The sequence below is a fragment of the Nomascus leucogenys genome, chromosome 13 (assembly GCF_006542625.1).
Source record: "Nomascus leucogenys isolate Asia chromosome 13, Asia_NLE_v1, whole genome shotgun sequence".
Classification (NCBI taxonomy): domain Eukaryota; kingdom Metazoa; phylum Chordata; class Mammalia; order Primates; family Hylobatidae; genus Nomascus; species Nomascus leucogenys.
Genome location: NC_044393.1, coordinates 46860137 through 46878798, shown reverse-complemented (window position 1 = coordinate 46878798; position 18662 = coordinate 46860137). Strand labels below are relative to the sequence as shown.

At 42.1% G+C, this 18662-nt stretch overlaps 1 protein-coding gene across 8 annotated transcripts in view; it reads left to right on the top strand.

Moving 5' to 3' along the window:
- The first annotated feature begins 10335 nt into the window (after nt 1–10335).
- ZNF133 (zinc finger protein 133) overlaps nt 10336–18662 on the top strand; it is a 28889-nt gene continuing 20562 nt past the window's right edge. For 5 of the 8 annotated variants that reach the window (XM_012512107.2, XM_012512103.2, XM_030825992.1 and 2 more), the window contains exon 1: nt 10638–10715. The gene's annotated coding sequence lies outside the window, so the exon portion shown is untranslated. Of the gene's footprint in view, nt 10716–18662 lie in introns of all 8 variants that reach the window. The other 3 variants (XM_003268218.3, XM_003268217.3, XM_012512100.2) reach the window with 3 other exon arrangements.

Genomic DNA, 18662 nt, shown 5'->3' with positions numbered 1-18662 from the left:
TGACCTTGTGATCCGCCCGCCTCGGCCTCCCAAAGTGCCGAGATTACAGGTGTGAGCCACCGCGCCCGGCCGACTTGCCTCTATTTAGTCCAGCCATTCCTTTCATTATTTTTCTCCACAGGCCTCACATTTGAAGGTTTTTAGTCTACCGAGCAAATCACACTTTGAGTAAAAATGCATTTTCTCGTTTTAAAAAGTACAGAAACAATGACCATGTATGAGATGTTACGATATTGATATTATCTAATGAAATTTAAAAATGTGAAATGCTTGAAACAGTGATTGATACATTATAAACATGCCAGAAATGTTCGCCACTATAATTCTACAATAACAATCAACAGTAGAAAGAAAAAAAGTACTTTTGTTAGTCTGTGCAGCCCTATGGAATATTAACGTATCATTTCAATTTGATATTTTGAAATACTAAAAATAATAGTGGAGTTCAAAGGTAATTCTGGGGATACCTGGACGCCAAAGATCCCTAGGTTGGGGCCAACTGCTGTAACCCATTAACCTCCCAGGCTGGGGTGGGGGGCTCACTCTGCCCTTACATGGGATTCTGATGCTCTTTCGTCTAGTGCGTTGATGTGGGTGCCTTGGTATGAAGGGTGTGCCCTTGGCAGTCCTTCAAGCCTTCTTGCTACTCCACTGAAACAAACATATCCTGATAAACAAATTCTTACAGATAGATAGCTGGAGCCTAGTAAGGATGTGTTGAACGTTTGCAACTCTTTGCTAAGACCACAGGCTTCTAAAAGGAAAAAAAAAAGCTAATTCCGTTTATGTGATGTTCTAGAACAGGAATCACTAATTTGGTGACTGACTTTGAGGCAACAGAATTGAGTTTGACTGGGAAGGGGCATGAGGAAACCTTCCAGAATGGCGGGGATATTCTCATCTCGAGAAGGGTTTGGGTTTCATGGGTGTCTGCATTTGTCAGGATTCATCGAGTAGTACACTTAAGATCTGTGCATTTTGTTGTATGTTTTAAATTTAAAAAAAACATAAACAAATACTGAACTCTAATGATATGTATGCTGAACGATTTAGGGGTGAACTGATGTCTGCAACTTTGAAATGCATCAAAAAAGTGGATGAACTGATGGATGGATAGAGGGATGACAGAAAGTATAACAAAAGATATATAGCAAAAAATAACTATGGCGGGCATCTGGATATTCACTGTATGATTCTCTCAACTTTTATATTAGTAAATTGTCACGATATGTTGGAATGAAAAGAATTAAGGTAAATGTAATCATTTATTACCTTTAAACATGTTACGCCAACTTACTCAACGTTCAAGGTTCTGCTTTGTAAAAGGGCATTTTTAACAGTTCTAACCAAAGAAGCCTGCAGAGCAGAAAGCTAATACTTTGGTGGTACTCTTCTCCACCAACATGGCTGGATGGTAATTACCTGAGACACATCCTTCCCTTTAGACTCTGTGCTGCTGGAGGGCAGGGAGCACGAGGCATTCATTTCATGAGCCATGTGTTTGTGGTGGACACTTAATTAAGATGTGGTAAAAGCAGAATTTCTGAGTCAGAAGGGTTCAGATTTGAGTTCCGCAACTTACTGGCTGCATGACCTTAGGCAAAGTACTCACTAACACAGAGCTTCCATGTCCTGTCTGTAAAAAGGAATTCATCTCCCTTTGGCTGCCTGGAGGGCTCAGTGAGGTGATGTGACTAAAGCACAGTATCTGGCTCCTGAAAAGAACTTCAAAAATAGTAGCCGGTGCCTGAGACTGAGGCAGACCTGGATCTTTGGGCCCTAACAGAACTACTGGAGGACAAACTCCCAAAGGAATCACTAGATGATGTCTATTTCATTTCATCAAGACTGAGGTATCATGTCAACCCATTTCTAGGACAAATCTCCTTCAGCTGCTGTCTTGGTTTGCTTTATCCACACCTGACCTGTCACTTGCAATGTACATCCTGGGGACCAACATCTCCAAACATTGTCCTGGGCCAGGAGCATCCTCCTTACTGGAAAGCTCAGGGCCCCTGAATCAGAATCTGCATCATAACAAGATCCCCAGAATACTGAAGTTTGAGAAGCTCTGGTCTACATTAGATGGTTTTCTAACGGCTCCCTGTTGCCACTGATAATAAATCTCTTTCGTCTTTACCAGAGCTACAAGTCATCCCTGACTCTCTTCATCTTCCTTATTGCCCTTAATTTCTTCATTCTTTAGGATCTGCCCTCACTGCTACTGGTTTTACTGTCATTAAAAAATATTAATGCAATGCTCAGACTTGCTCAATTATGAATATGGTAAAAAAATTAATTTATGAAGGGACAATCTATTCTAAAAATACTAAATATATAGACACGTGGATGCAGCACTGTAGTCCTCCTTATTCACAGTTCCACTTTCTGAGGTTTCAGTTACCCAGGGACAACCACAGTCTGAAAATAGGTGAGTATAGTACAATAAGATATTTTGAGAGACCACATCCACATAAGTTTTGTTACAGTATATTGTTATAGTTGTTCTACTTTATTATTAGTTATGAATCTCTTACTGTGCCTGATTTATAAATTAAACCATATCTTCAGTTTTTTTTGTATAGCAAAAAAACATATGTACAGTATATAGGATTTGGTACTATCCAAGGTTTCAGGCAACCAGTCTTGAATGTACCCCCCATGGATGGCGGCAGGGGGGAACTACCATATTTAAATTTTAAAAACTTGATAAGGTTTCTTTTCTCAGCTGGTAGGTTTTGTGTTGTTATGATTTTATAAGCTCAGCCACATGCAGGATCGAGTCAAGACACCTTGGCCAGGCAGGTGAGGAAGCTTATGTAGCCCCAACCTTGCCTTCTGCCACTCTGCACCCCATATTCCCTTCTCCAAGCTCTCACAGCTCTCTGCACCTCTGAATAGCTCTGGTGACAGTAGGATCAGTGATTTGCCTGTCCTTCTCTCACTGCTACCTGAATACTGTATTTTCTTTCATAAAATAGCATCCTACCTGAATGTCTAGTGCTGACTGGAAAATATGGAGGGAGTGCTGGCACTGGAAATTACAGCTTTGTAACTATTAGGGTAAAAACTACTCTAGGCAAGAATCATTAATGGATGCATGGTCTTAAATTGTCTCCTCAGAGATGGTCTTACTCGAGACAATGAAAAAATGGTAACTGTACAAGGCAGAAATCAGGCACTACCAAACGTGATACCCCTCACACAACCCCCAAATAAAACATTCAGCTACCAAAAAGGAGGACCCTGTTCTTAAAAGACAGGAAAACAAACCCTAAGAAAAATATTCCAGGTTAAAGAATACTAGAATCATGACAACTAAACCTAATCCTAGGCTGGATCCCATACTAGAATGCAAAAAAAAAAAAAGTTATAAAACACATTATCAAGTCAATTGTCAAATTAGAATACTGATGGTAGGTTATTAAAAGTACTGCATCAGTGTTACATTTACTGCACCTGCAACTTTGTTACATTTGAAATCATTTTCAAATAAAAGGTTTAAAATTTACAAAAAAGTACTTCTTTCTAAATTAAAAAATAACCATTTCAATATATAAAAATAAAAATATATTTAAATATAAAAATAACCTACCCAAAGGCATGTTTCTTTAAACAGGTAAATCACGCTATCAGTAACAAAAAAAAGTGCAATAGAGCAGCCGGGTGCGGTGGCTCACACCTGTAATCCCAGCACTTTGGGAGGCTGAGCTGGGTCGATCACCTGAGGTCAGGAGTTTGAGACCAGCCTGGCCAACATGGTGAAACTCTGTCTCTACTAAAAACACAAAAAAAATTAGCCAGGCGTGGTGATAGGTGCCTGTAATCCCAGCTACTCGGGAGGCTGAGGCAGGAGAATTGCTTGAACCTGGGTGGCAGAGGTTGCAGTGAGCTGAGATCATGCCATTGCACTCCAGCCTGGGCAATAAGATCAAAACTCTGTCTCAAAAAAACAAACAAACAAACAACAAAAAAACAACTGCAATAGAGCTTGTGAGAAGCTGCCAGGAACAAGGCGAGATGGAACATACATTGGAGGAGAATAAGGAAGCAGCAATAATGAATCCTATCTAACAGGTACTGAGCCCCAAATCGCTTCCCAAGTATTATCACAGTTTCACTGTTTTCCAGTGTATTCATTTATGCCTTTGTGTTTCTTTTTGCTATATTTTTTCAAGCTTGGGTTGAAGACTTTGTCTCCTTAACTTTTAAATTTTTTATTTCAATGATAAAGTCATTAAATATAATGGATTTGCTATGATCAGAATTTTGGTTTTCATATATAGTATGCTTGTTTTGTTTCTAATGTAAAACAAAAACTACCAAGGCTTAAGAAAAGAAGTGAAAAGGTTGAGTTACTACACACACCACTGAAAAAGTTTCACAAGTTGTTCACTGAGGGGGAAATTTCAGTGTTTTTAAATGCTAGGAGGTAGAGTTTCATTGTGGCTGTGTTCATTATGGATTAAAAACTAGCACTCTGGATAGGTCAGAATGAATCCATAGTACCATTGCGTAATTGGTTTAAGAGGTTCTATTTTTCAGAGGTCAGGAAAAATTACTGAGTTACAGCCAAGTAGTTTTGCCCTACTAGGGTCATTCAAAGTTTAGAGTTCTTAACAGATATAGCTGAGGGGAGATGGCATTGTTTTCTTATTTTCTAAGCAGGTGCTGCTGTAAATGGAATATTTTCCTTTACTGTCTCTTCTTTTGCTCTTTTCTTTCCCTAAAATGACTGGATGACCACACAAATATTAGCCAAGTTATCAGGTTTCCAGTTCTACACCTCCATGTTGTTTTTTTGTATCATTCTCACATGATTTGTTTCTATCAGAGTCACTTCCATTTCTTTTTGATACAGAATCATCTGTGGTTAGAACTGATGAGTTGGTAGCTCTGCCGAAGTATTGATACCCTGTTAACAACATACTTGACAGCAGCAACAATTAGGAACAAAGACAAAAATAGTATAACTAACATTTGCAGAGACTCCTTAAACCAATTTCCTATTTGGCCAAACCAAGCTACAAAGAAAATCCAACAGCTGAATGTATCCTTTCTGGGACAACAAATTGGCCTGTTTTCTGAACTTTAGTATTCAGAAGCATGTATTCAAATACAATCAGAAGTGACAGCCAGCACACAAATGCCACCTTGTTTGGTCCATAAATATCCCAAGGCAATGCCTTTGTATAACATCTTTGCAGCAAATGACGTAAAGCTCTTCTGCTGAGTTTGTATAGTAGACGCAGATTACACATGCAGTAATTGCCATTGTAAGGGACAGGCTTCAAGTGTACCTTACTAAATTCAGGCACTCAGAACCAAGAGAGAAACTCACACACAAAACAATAAAACTCACTATCTCCAACTACTCCTGAGAAGTCTGCACTTCAACAGGCACATTGATGAGAAAGAATTAAGTCATTTGAGATCTCACTAGGGAGTGTAGATACACTAAATCAAATATTGACATAAAATCATTTCTCAGGGGCAGACTCCTTCTTCTTTCCAAGACTGACATTATGTGGTAATCATACCTTGGCATGAATACCTCAAGCCAGGAAGGGTACAACCAGAGTAAATTTGGTACATTCTTTAAGCATATTTCTCAGATGGCAGGGGGCTGATGTAACAAAATATGCCTGCAGTTACAATTTAAAAGTGTAATTAATTCAACCAGCACAAGGACACCAACTGACTAATTGAATATAAAGAGTATAATTAGTTATGTCCCTTAATCATCAGAACAATGTCTTTACAGAAAAGGTAAAAGACCTTGTAGTTGAAATACTCATGTTGTATTTCCAAAAATAGTAATACCAATCACATATCTCAAAATTTTTTAACCCTTTAAACTAATTTTATTTTACTTCAAAACTGGTTACTGAATATCATTAACCTTTGAGGTATATTTCTGTGAGTCAAGCAGAAACATAAATTGACTTTTTAAATGGATGAACCTTATTAAACTTGCAGCTGATTTTTTTGTCGATATTCTAATAAAAGGTACCTCAGCAGTATTTCAGAGAAAGGGCTACAAACCCGACAACCAGTTAAAGTTCCTTATGTAACTATGGTCTTATTGATTATAACAAATTAGCTGCCTATGTGAGAATTTGTCCTAGATCTAGGATAGCCAGAGAAATAAATATAAATTTTGTGACTTACAGTAGTTATCAAATTAACTTGTTCTGCTGGCCATGATGGAATAACTGGTATCAGATGATCATTCCCATTATAAATAACCATAACACTGGGGAAAGTACAAAGCAACTATTTTCAGGCCCTGGACTATAGGTTGCACAAAACTGTGATCCCTGAGAGATGGGAAATTCAGAAAATGATTTCTACATTTGCCCTGGCTAATTGCTTGGGGACAATTTCCTGACCATGATACAGGATGGTGGGGGCAAAGCACACTAGTCTCACTGAGATGAGGAGGCAAAAAAGACTTTGGGGATGGTGAAGCAGATGACACTGGTAGGGTAGGTCTCAGAAAGGAGGCAGCTGTGCAAAGCGGGGAAAGCCCACTTCAGCTGAAGTTGAGCTTTGCTTGTGCAGGGCAAATATGCAATGATGACCAGAAAATAGCTGCTTGAGAGAAGAATGGAAATACCAGAAGTTTAGCAGGGCTGGCGAGTGTAGGCATTCCGGCCCAATCAGAATAAACAAACCTCATTAACACCTCAATCATTCAGCTGAGAAACCAGAGAGGCCACACCATAAAATAAGGACCACATCTTATGGTAAGGTCTTCTTAATATATGCTCTAACTGGAACTAAATTAAAGACTTAAAAATATCTGCATGGGTCAAAGAACTTGGAGTTTGAGTCCTGCAAGTTAGAGGAGCTTGGTAAACACTTTGACCTTTCAAAGATCTATCCTAACAAAGAATAAAATGAAGCCTGCACAAGTTCAAAACATTCATCCAGTAATTAAACTGCCTACAGGTATAAAAAGCACTTTCAGACGAACAGAAGAGAATTTAGAATCATGCCACAAAAAATGTCCTGCATAAAAAACTTAAAAATTACTTGACATGCAGAAAAAACAGGAAATGTGACCCACTGTTAAGAAAAAAAAGGCAGTCACAGAAATAGATCCTGAGATGGTCCAGAGGTTTCAGCACACAGACTTTACAGAAACTAGTATAAACATATTAAAGAACAATACATACATCACAAAGAAACAAATGGGGATGGAAATCTCAGTGGAAATTATTTTAAAAAGAAACAAGTGGGAATTCTAAAACTAAAAATGTAATAAATAAAAATTTAAAATTTGCTAGACGGGCGTAAAAGATTGAAGATGGCAAAAGGAAGGCTCAGTGAACCTGAAGACAGGTCAATAGAAACCAATCTGGCAAACAGAAAAACATACTGAAGAAAATTGGATAGAGCTTCAGGAACAACATCAAATGGTCTAACATACATGTAAGTGGAGATTCAAAAGGAGAAGAAATTGAGAAAGAATTAAATGTTAAAATTGAGAAAGAATTATCCAAAATGAGAAGAAACTGAGAATTATTTAAAGAGAATGACAGCTAAAGTTCTGAAATTTAATGAAAAACATTTGCTGACAAGTTAGAGAATCTCAATAAACCTCAAACTGGATTAATACCAAACAACAACAAATGATTTAAACACATGAATGTCAAACTGCTGAGAACCAAAGACAAAGCAAATTCTCAAGAGTAGTGTGTGTGCGCCTGCACACACATACACACACACCCCTATCTACCCATTCTCAACTATACAAAAACAAACAAACAAACAAAAAAACCTGACCTTCCCTGGGGAAACATGAGTAACCTGTCTTTGTTTTCAAGTTCAAAAGGCAAAAGTCAGCTATATCTGGCAGCTGCTCCATGCACTGCCTTTCCTGCATAAGGGATTTAAGCTGCTCAGCAGGTCAGATTTTAAGCTGGAAGAGAAGCCATTATCACCCAGTGAGACCAGACTGCTATCGTTTTCCAGCACCATCTCCCAGCACAGGTCCTTCTGAGCAGGACTCCACAGTCTTCATACCTCTTAGATGAAATCCACAGCCGCAACCTTGAATACCATGAAAAACCATTATGCCAAACACAGCTCCACTCACTCTGTTGACATGTGTGCTCACGTTGAAAACAAGGGAGCAATAGGGCTGCCTTGGTGAAGATAGGTAAAATATCTAGGTCCTGCTTTTGACTGTAACTCAGGAGCTTGGATTCCAAGACCATTAACCCTGTTCACTATCCAACCAGCATCACTTGTTGAGATCCTAGTCTGGCTATTATGGGCTTTACAAATGAAAACAGAATTCCTAACCTTGAGGTGCTTTACATTTAAGAGACAACATATTAAAACATAAGTATAGAATCATGGTCTTTCTGAGATTTAGGAATTTAGAGATTCTTTAATCTAGCTGCTTATACTCAACTTAAGAATCTGAGCCCCGATTGGTTTAAAGCCTTGTTACCTGATCTGGTCTGAAGACAAGCAGTACCAGCATCATCTGGAAGCTTATTAGAAATGCTGATGCTTGGGCTCCATCAGGCATGCTGATTCAGAATTTGCTGCTTACAAGATCCCAGGTGACATGTATGCATGTTTTTGACAGCGCTGGGTTAAATGATCTACCAAGGTATACGGTTCAGAAATAGCAACAACTAATCAATAACTGAACTTCTGATTTTCCAAAACAAGATCTGTCTTCTACATTATTACACAGTATCTTCCTTTCTCAAGAGGAAAGCAGCTCTGTTATGAATAATGGATGCCCAGGCTCCATTGCAAACTCATTTCTTGGGGTGGTGTTCGGGCATTGTGTTTTCAAAAGCTCCCAAGTACAGCCAGGGTTAGAAGAGTCTCAAGAAGTCACTACAGGATAGCGATCAGGGAAGGTTTCATGAAAGAGAACTAGGTATTTGGTCTTGAAGGACTGGATGGATTCAGAGGAGCTAAGAGTATTCCAGATGAGGTATGGCATGGAGTGGGTGGGAAGTGCCAGGGGAAAAAGAGGACATGGCAGCAAGGAGTGTTTTAGAAAACAGGCAATCCAGATTTCTAAATGGAAACTCCTAATTATTAAATGCTGAGGTCTTTCAAAGATGAAACAGGAGGCTGGACACACCAAATATCTGTATGACAGAGGTGGACATCTAGACGGTAGACATCTAACATCCCTGTCTATATGCAAATCAGCTGGATGCAAGACCACACACTGCTGAAAATCTCACTGTGGTCACGACAGTCCACCCAGTGGCTCAGACCCTGAGATTCTGTTCACACTTCCTACACTCTTCCTTACTTGTCCGTGTTCTTCCAACTCCTCATCTTGCCTAATTCCTCAGGCAGCACCTCATCCTGTAAGTCTTCATTTCCAGGCTTAAGAGATGTCAGCCGTCTGTGCCTTTATCCTACAGCCAGCACAGTGAACACTTGAACACGGGCATCCCTGCATTGTTGTTCTGAACCTTTATGTGTATTAACAACGAATTTCTTGGTGATGACTGACTCATGAAGCAGACAATGATGTTGAGGGATGAATCCAATTGACACTGGACATGTCTCCGGAGCCAGGACTGAACTGAATTCATAATAAATAATACAGCCTCGGGGTATGAGAAGGGAATGGATTCACCCTCTGAGAGCTAAAAAAAGAACTTTAGGAAATTCTCATCTCCCTGGCCCTTCAGACCGCGGTCATTTTCTTGGTCTTCCCAGAGAATGACAAAGTTTCAGAAAGCCTATCTGAGGAAGGTGAAGAGCAGCGAGAGGGTGCACGGGTGGAAAAGCCCTCTCAAGAGTGAAGTGAGCCTTCCCCTCGAGCTCCCCAGTTGGGGTGTCCCAGATGGCACCAGCGCAACCTTGTTCTCAACCAGGATCCCGTACAAAGACCTAGAGATTCAAGCCGACGGCAGGCCAAGCTCTGGCCTAAGAATGAGGCTTCTGTTTCTCAGGAGATGAGAGTGTGCCCATAACTTCGTGGATTTCAAAAAGAAGAAAAAGGTCTCAGGGCACCGGAAAAGGTTTATTCGGGTTGAGAGCGTGGGCTCAGAATCGGGTCTACCTCGTACGGGATGTAAGACTTCGGAAAGACTGCTCGGCCTTTTCAAGGCTTTAAATGGAGCTAAAGGGTATACAAGATGACGTTCGCCCGGTGCTTAGGAATATGGGGCGTGACTTTCCAAGCGGGTGGCTGGAGCCAGGGAGACCAGGGGCCGCTGCAACACGAACCAGCAGCTGAAGAAGCTCAGTCAACCAACCGTACACCGCGGCCAACCCCAGAAGCCGAACAGATGAGCCCCGAAACGTCATTTCCGCGCGCCAAGGGGCGGGGCCGGTACCGGGTGCGGAAGTCGCTCCAGGGGTCATTGGGAAGTGTAGTTTTCGAGACAGAGGCGCTCAGAGGGAGGAGGGTCACGGTATGGCCAGGCACTTTTCTTGGGAGCTCCTACGTATTTTATGCACGTGGTTAAGAAAAAAGAGGGAGAATTCAGGTGCCACAGTGGCCATTCTCCAGTGACCGGAGCGTGTTACTCACAAACGGATCCGTCAGAGGCCAATGGGAGCTGCCGGCCGTCAGGGCGCGCCTGGTGGCGCCGAGCATCCTGGGAGGTGTGGTCCGGGCGAGGTGCCGAGGATTCGGGGTAGTGTAGTCCTGGCGCCCCGCTGGAGGAGCTCCCCAGCTGGTGGCTGGAGCGACCCCTTGTTCTTTGGTGGCGCTGGTGAGTGAGGCTCCCGCGGGACCCTTGCCGCAGCCGTACCCTTTTCCGCGCGGAAAGGAAGGTCCCGAAAGGCTGGACTATGGGCTGAATTTGGGGACCGTGCGGGTGGCGCGGGGGTGGTGATTGTGGTGGGAACGCGCTGGCGTGGCGCAGGCCGTCCTCTCCCAGATGCTTATTTTGGGGGTGTGGGCGTTCATCTCCAGGGGAGTTGGGTGAAGCCCATCCGTGAAACTGGATGGTGATGGGTGGGGGATCGGGCTCTCTCTCCTGAGGTTCTTGTGGGTGGGGACAGGTTCGGCTTTGGCTGAAATCGGGTAATGGGAAAGGGGGTCGCTGATGCCATCAGTCCCCGGTTTTGGGGGAGTTGAATAAATAAGCTTTTTGGGGGATTGGTATTTCCCAGGTGGTGGAGTGGGGACCATCCCTGGGGCCATGTGTCCCCGAGGCTTTGGTCGGTTGAGGGCTACTCTCTTGGGGCGCCACTATTCTTCGGCTTTGCTGGAGTGGAATGAGGAGCGGTCTGGCTTGACCAAACAAGCCAGGGTTAGACTGGATCTGGGGTGGCCATTTTGCCACGATCTTAGGGTTTCCCTGTGGTTGGTCACCCCCGGGTTCGGGCCTTGGAGGAGGAAGTCTGGCTGGGACCCACAGGACAGGTTTTTTCCAAAGGTCCCGGGGACCGTCACTGATCACAAGAATTACGGATTCCCAGGCCCCTGGTGTGGCCAGGCTTTGGGATTTTACATTCCATTTAAGTTTTTATTGCGGAGAAATTTCAAACAGCCAGAAGAAGATAGAACTCTATAGACCAGATCTCCATCACCCAGATTCAACACTTAACACTTTATGACCAGTCTCGATTCATCTCAGAATGGACACAGAGAATCCTTGCAATCCAGAGTTCACCGTCACTGCCCTTACTGTGTAAGAGCACGGCCTCCACAGCCACATTTCATCTAGGCTCTGTGACTTTATAGCTGTGTCACCTTGGGCAAGACGCTGGCTTCACTGTACCTCAGTTTCCTCGATTTTATCCTAAAGAGGATAATAGCATCTATCGCATTGGGTTGTTGAAAGGGTAGAATGAGGTGAAACTCCTACAGTGGCTGTAACAGTCTCTGGTGTATACTAAGTGCTCAGTAAATATTACCTTTCATTAATAACAGGCACAGAGAAGGTCACTTCATGCTCAGCGTTAACAGCATATCAGGGCAGGTCGTGCTTTCAACCTGTATCCCAGCCGTGTTCCCAGGAAGCTGCCCACGATTCTTTTCTCCTTTTCTTCTGTGGCAAGTTCATTCCTGATGCCGTTAAGGAAGAGGAGGTACTGCCCTGCTGGAGTTTGAGGATTTCCCTTGATTTTCTTGAACGCTTTTTGTTCTTGTTCTGCCTCCCTGTGGCTCCTGTCTGCCCAGAGAGGACTGCCTGCTGGGGAAGGGGGTACTCCTGAGCTCCTGACAGCCCAGCTTCAGGTGGGTGCCACTTAACTTTTGCATTTCGAACCATGAGTGGGTTTCCTTTGCTCAGCTTTGACATCTGTGTTCTACAGTGTCCCATCCAGGGATCGGGGCCCCAGCTGGTTCCTTCAGGAAACTAGGCTTGTTTTAAGAGTGATCATTTTCACAGGGAATATTTTTCAGAGCTGATGCTCTCATTCATTACACCTATATTCTTCCCCCACATTCCTTCTTTCAGCATTTGTTCAGACTGCTCATTCCCAGGGCTTGTCAGGTGCTGTGAAGTTGTCAACGCTCTGTTCTTCTGTCTTCCAATACTCTCACTTACTCTTTTCCCTGCTAGAATGTTGGCAGCAAATCCCAGTTACATCATTTCACCTGGGAATACTTCAGGAGGCATCTCTAACACCTAAGGACTTCTTTTTTTAACATAACCACAATTTCATTGTTATACAGTTACATTGTTACAATTATATTTTGTTATACCCAACAAAATTAATAGCATATTAATATCATTTAATATCTAGCTCATATTGTTTCCCCCCCTTGTTAAAAAAAAATCTTTTTTTTCCACCAGTCAGAACAGCCCTGGGCAGAGGCAGGAGAGGGAAAAGTATCTGGAAACAGCATCCCAGTTTTCCCTATCTCTGCCTCATTTCTCCTCCTATTTCTTCTGATCTTGCTGATCTGTGTTGACAGCTTTATAACTTAATATAAGCTGGACCTCTGAGTTTTCCTTGCATCCTTGTTTCCAAACTTGCTTCTCATTAGAAGTTGTGTCTTCCCGGCCGGGCACGGTGGCTCATACCTGTAATCCCAGCACTTTGGGAGGCCAGAGCGGGCAGATCACCTGAGGTCAGGAGTTCGAGACCAGCCTGGCCAACATGGTGAAACCCCATCTCTACTAAAAATACAAAAATTAGCCAGGCGTGGTGGCACACACCAGTAATCCCAGCTATTCAGGAGGCTGACGCAGGAGAATCTGTTGCCTGGGCAACAGAGCGAGACTCCACCTCAAAACAAAACAAAAAAAAGTTGTATCCTCCCATTCCACCCATGCATTTTTCTTGATTCCTTTTCTTTCCCTTTGTCTCCATTTCTGCACTGCCCCAGCTTCCTGTCTCTTCTTCACCTTCTTGCCTTGTCTTTCCTCCCATTTAGAGCTGAACTCCTTGAAAGAATTATCTATGTTTGTTGTCTCCATTGCTATCCTTCTGTTATCTTTTGAATATTTTAGTAAGGCTTTTTCAAGTGATACCAAAAAATATTCTTGTCAGGGTTACCAATGTTCTCCCTGTTTAAAGGCCACAGTCAGTTCTCAGCAACATTTGATGTAGTTGTTTACATCCTCCTTCTTAATATATCCTTTCACACAGTTGCTCTTGGTACTAGGTCCTCCTGGTTTTCCTCCTAACTCAGGCTGCTCCTCCTCTGTCTCCTTTACTGGCTCTTCCTTCCCTCCCAAATATCCACGAAAAGGCCCTGCTTCCGTTCTTAGACCTCCTGTCTTCTTCAGCTATACTCTCTCCTTGGTTCTCCCATTCATTCTCAAGGCTTTAAATGCCATCTGTCTGAGGCTTAGCCTAGAGCTCTGCCTGCAACTCATATCCTGGTCCGCTACTGTCTCCTTCACAATTCCAGTTGGATTTTTTTTTTTTTTTTAGTGAGACAGGAGTCTCGCTCTATCACCCAGGCTGGAGTGCAGTGGCGCAATCTCGGCTTACTGCAACCTCCGCTGCCCGTCTTCAAGTGATTCTTAGGCCTCAGCCTCCTGAGTATCTGGGACTACAGGTGTGTGCCACCCCACTTGGATATTTTATGGGCATCCCAAAACTAATGTGTGCAACAAGAAACTCTGATCACCTTCCCCGAACATGTTCCACCCCAGTGGTATATAGACCATTCTTTCAAGAGTTTATCTTGGAGCAGAGGCATTTCAGCTCTTTCCTTCAGATTGCTTGGAGTCATCAAGGAGTCATCCTTGATCCTTTCTTGCTCTTATACCCTCATCCACACTATGGAAATCTGGACTCTGACAGTTTCCATGCCCTGCTGCTTCCACCATGGTCCAGGCCACCGTCTCATCTGGATGATCATAGCCTTTGAGTGATCTCTTTGTTTCTGCCTGTGTCCCGCTAAGGTACATGAATCAGTGGAGCAACTGGAAGGATATTTTAAATGTAAATCGAATCATGTCATGCATTTGCTCAAAACCTTTCAATGGCTTCTCATCCTAACCAAAGTCAAAACCAGTATCCTACAAAGCTAGGTCTGATGTCCCCACATTTACTCTTGGACTTCATCTGCACCACACTATCTCAGTCACTCCACACCAGCCACAGTGAACTGTCCATCCCTTGGCCATGCCAGCCTGATTCTTCCTTGCATCAGGGCCTTTGCACTGGCTGTTCTCTTGGCCTAGATGTTCTTTTCAAAGTTATTCCCTTGGCTCTTCACATCCTTGAGATTTTTACTCAGTCACCTGAGAGATGCCTTCCCAAGTCACCCTATCTAAAATTCTAAAACCTCACCCCACTTCTGTGACTTTCCTTTCTCCTTCCCTGCTTTATTTCTCTTCATGCCACTCATCACTTTCTGATACATTGTGTATTTTATTTATTCATGTAATTGGCCCATCTTCCTCCTCTAGACGTTCATGTCAGTGAGGGTAGGTTTTTGTCTTTGTTCACTTCTGTATCCCCAGGGTTTAAAATAGTGCCTATCACACAGTAGGAGCTTAATAAATACTTGCCAAATGAAGGAATAATCCATGGGAGTAATGGATGAGGCAGACTAGGATGTTGGGAAATGGTCTACAGAGACTGGCAGGAGGCCTTTGCCATTGTCTTGGTGCTCCAACTGGTATAGGGGTGGGGAGGAATTGAGAGAGTTGGCAGAGGTGGAATCCATTTGCCTTAATAATTGGTTTGATATGGAAAGTAGAGAGAAGTAGTCATGGGACTGAGTAAGTGCCATAGATGACAGGAAGATGCTTCTGTTATTAGGTAAGCTGAAAGAGAGGGCGCAGTGTGTCAATAACCAGCAAGGGTTCTGGTTATTGACTGCTACACAACAAACCACTCTAAAACTGAATGGCTTAGGAGAGCAACTATGTTTTTTTTTTGTTTTTTTTTTTTTTTTTTTTGAGACGGAGTCTTTCTCTGTCCCCCAGGCTGGAGTGCAGTGGCGCGATCTCGGCTCACTGCAAGCTCTGCCTCCCGGGTTCACGCCATTCTCCTGCCTCAGCCTCCCGAGCAGCTGGGACTACAGGCGCCCGCCAACACGCCCGGCTAATTTTTTGTATTTTTAGTAGAGACAGGGTTTCACCGTGTTAGCCAGGATGGTCTCGATCTCCTGACCTCGTGATCCACCCGCCTCGGCCTCCCAAAGTGCTGGGATTACAGGCTTGAGCCACCGCGCCCGCCGAGAGCAACTATGTTTTAATCTCCCACAGTTCTTTGGGTTTACCCAAAGCGGATGTGATCAGCTGAGATGTGAGTGATGCTTCTTGCTATGGCTGCAGTCATTTGGGGACTCATTTGGGTTGGAACAAGCAAGATGGTTCCATCACACATTTGACGTATTTTCGTGGGTTCCATCACGTATTTTCATGGGTTGGTTGGAAGGCTGGGGTCAGCTGGGACAGCAGGCTTCACTCTCTCCAGGTAGTGTAAGGGCTTCCAGCAGGGTTGAACTTGTTATGTGGTATGTTAGAGCTCCCAAGAGTGAAAGCTGTCTGGCCTTCTTAGGACTTAAGCCTGTAACTGGCACAGTGTCACTTGTGTCAAATTTATTGGTTAAAGCAGAAACAAGGCCAACATGAAAGAGCTCCCAATGTTTAAAGCTGGAATAATTATAACAGCAATAAAAACAGTGATAATATTGTATTATAACCCATAGGATAAGATATAAATCCATACTGATATAAATAAATAACTGAATATAAATAAATGGGGAGACAGAACAGCTCTGAGAGAAGAATTCTAATTAATGGATTTAGAATGAAAAGGGGAAAAAGAACATTATCATTTGGTAAGCAGCACAGTAATAACTATCGCAGATAGGTTCCACAGATATATGCTAAAATTAGTGGCTGAAAGTTTGAAGAGAAATAGGGTATTTGTATAATCTCAAAGTATCTCCCTCAAGATATTTATTAATTATAAAGGGAAATGTAGTGACTTTACAATGGAGAAGCTCAGAAGACACCCGCTTAACCAAGTGATCAAGATCAAGGTTAACATTGCCAGTAAAAAGACATAACAATATCATGAACTCATTGATATGTTGAAGGACACAGCATCACATCTGAGGTATTCTAACCAGAAATGAAAAACTCGTTCTAATCATGAAAAAGCATCGGACAAACCAAAACTGAGGGATACCCTTCAAAAGCGCCAAGTTCGTGAAAGATGAGAAAAGACAGAGGATCTGTCACAGATTGGAGGAGGTTAAAGATCCATGACAACTAAAGGCAATGTGGAAACCTCAGTTGGATCCCAGACCAGAAAAAGTACATTCGTGGAAAAACTGGCAAAATTTAATTAAAGTCTGTAGTTTATAGTATTGCATCAATGTTAATTTCCTGCTTTTGATGATTGTACTATGGTTTTCTAAGATGTTAACATTAGAGAAAGCTGGGTGGAAGGTATGGGAATTGATATTTTTGCAACTTCCTTGTAAGTCTAAAATTAGTACAAAATAAAAAGTTTTAAAAATCCATCAATTCTATATTCTTGAGTTTTTGTTTTGTTTTTTGAAGAAGGGGTGTTGAGTTTTGGTAAAGAGTACCTTACATGTAGAGAGGCAATCATGACTTCTCCTTACATCTATTATTATGGTGTATTATAATAAAAGATCCCCTAAAATTGAACCAGTCTTGCAATCATGGGTAAATTTTTCTTTGCCATGGTGAAATATTTTGTTATTGCGATGTTGGAGTCTTTTTGCTAACATTTTAATTAGAATTTTGCTTCAATATTTCTAAGTGACAATTAGTCTATAATTTTCTCTTTTTGAACTGTCATCAAGTTAAGGTCCTCATGGTATCCTTGCCTTATAAAATGAATGAGAACTTTTCCCTTTAGTTTTCAATGCTTTGGGACAGTATTTGGAGCATAAGGACTACCTGGTTTGAAGGTTTGATAGAATTTCCTTGTGACCATCTGGAGTTAGTTTTGGGAGTTATTCACTTCATCTAGGTCTACACATTTATTTATATAAAGGTCCGCAAAGTAGTCTTACATGACTTTTAAGAAGATGTTTTTTGGTGACTTTCCCTTTCTTATTTCTTATTTTGAGAGCTTGTTGGGAGGTTCTAGCAGGGGAGCACAGCTACTCGTATACCCTTGACCGAAGACTGGTCCTCCTCTATGAGGGATGGTCATCCTCCCTGACCGAGTGTGCAGCTTCCGGAGGGATGCACATGGAGCAGTGAGGGAGGAAGGGGACACCCACCTAGCCAGCCAGATCAGCTGGATCAACACTGGTGATCAATGTGGTGACAGATGTCGCAGCCAGATCGCCCTCACATCCATGTCGCTTCTTAGTTGAATATTTATGCTTTCTCTCTTTCAGTTAGCTAGTGTTTGTCTACTTTTTTTGACAAAGTAGGATTTGGCTCATTAAATCTACTGCTTTCTGTTCATTAATTTATGCTTTCATCTTTATTATTTCCTGTCTTTGTGCTTTCTTTTGGGTTACTTTATTTTATTAGCTTTTTGAGCTTGGAATTTAATTTATTTATTTGTTTATTTTTTGAGGCAGGGTCTCACTCTGTCACCTAGACTGGAGTGCAGTGATGCAATTGGGCCCGCTGCAGCCTCAACCTCCCAGGTTCAAGTGATGCTCCCTCCTCAGCCTCCTGAGTAGCTGGGAACATACGGGTGTGTGCATGCACCAAGTTTGGCTATTTTTTTTAATTTTTTTGTAGAGATGAGGTCTCACCATGTTGCCCAGGCTGGACTCTTTTCTTTCCCTTTTATTTGTAAAAGTACTTAAGGCTATAGTTTCCCTTACCTCACTGTTTTAAATAAATCCTGTATATACGGAGTGTTTTTTATTACCATTATTTTTAAGCAGTTCTATAATTTCATTTTGTGTATTCCCTTTAATTCCTGCCTATTGCCTATGATATGATCAGCAACCTTTTTCTACTTTCTTCTTCCTCTGTGTCTTCTATTTCAGTGGCATTTCTACCTTATCAGGACACAATGCCCTATAACATTAACATATGCTTTCTTCCTCTCTCTTCTCCCCCTTTTAGTGCTAAGTTTACAATTATGTATATTAAATGCTCATCATCAGTCTTTTTGCTAAATTTCCCCTGTCATGTCTTGCTTTGAATGATGATTTTTGGCCAGACCTTTTTTTTTTTGGTGGTAAATATGCATAACATAAAATTTACCATTTTAACGTGTTTGAGTCAATGGCATGAAGTACATTCATATTGTTGTACAACCATCACCACTATTTATCTCCAGAAATATTT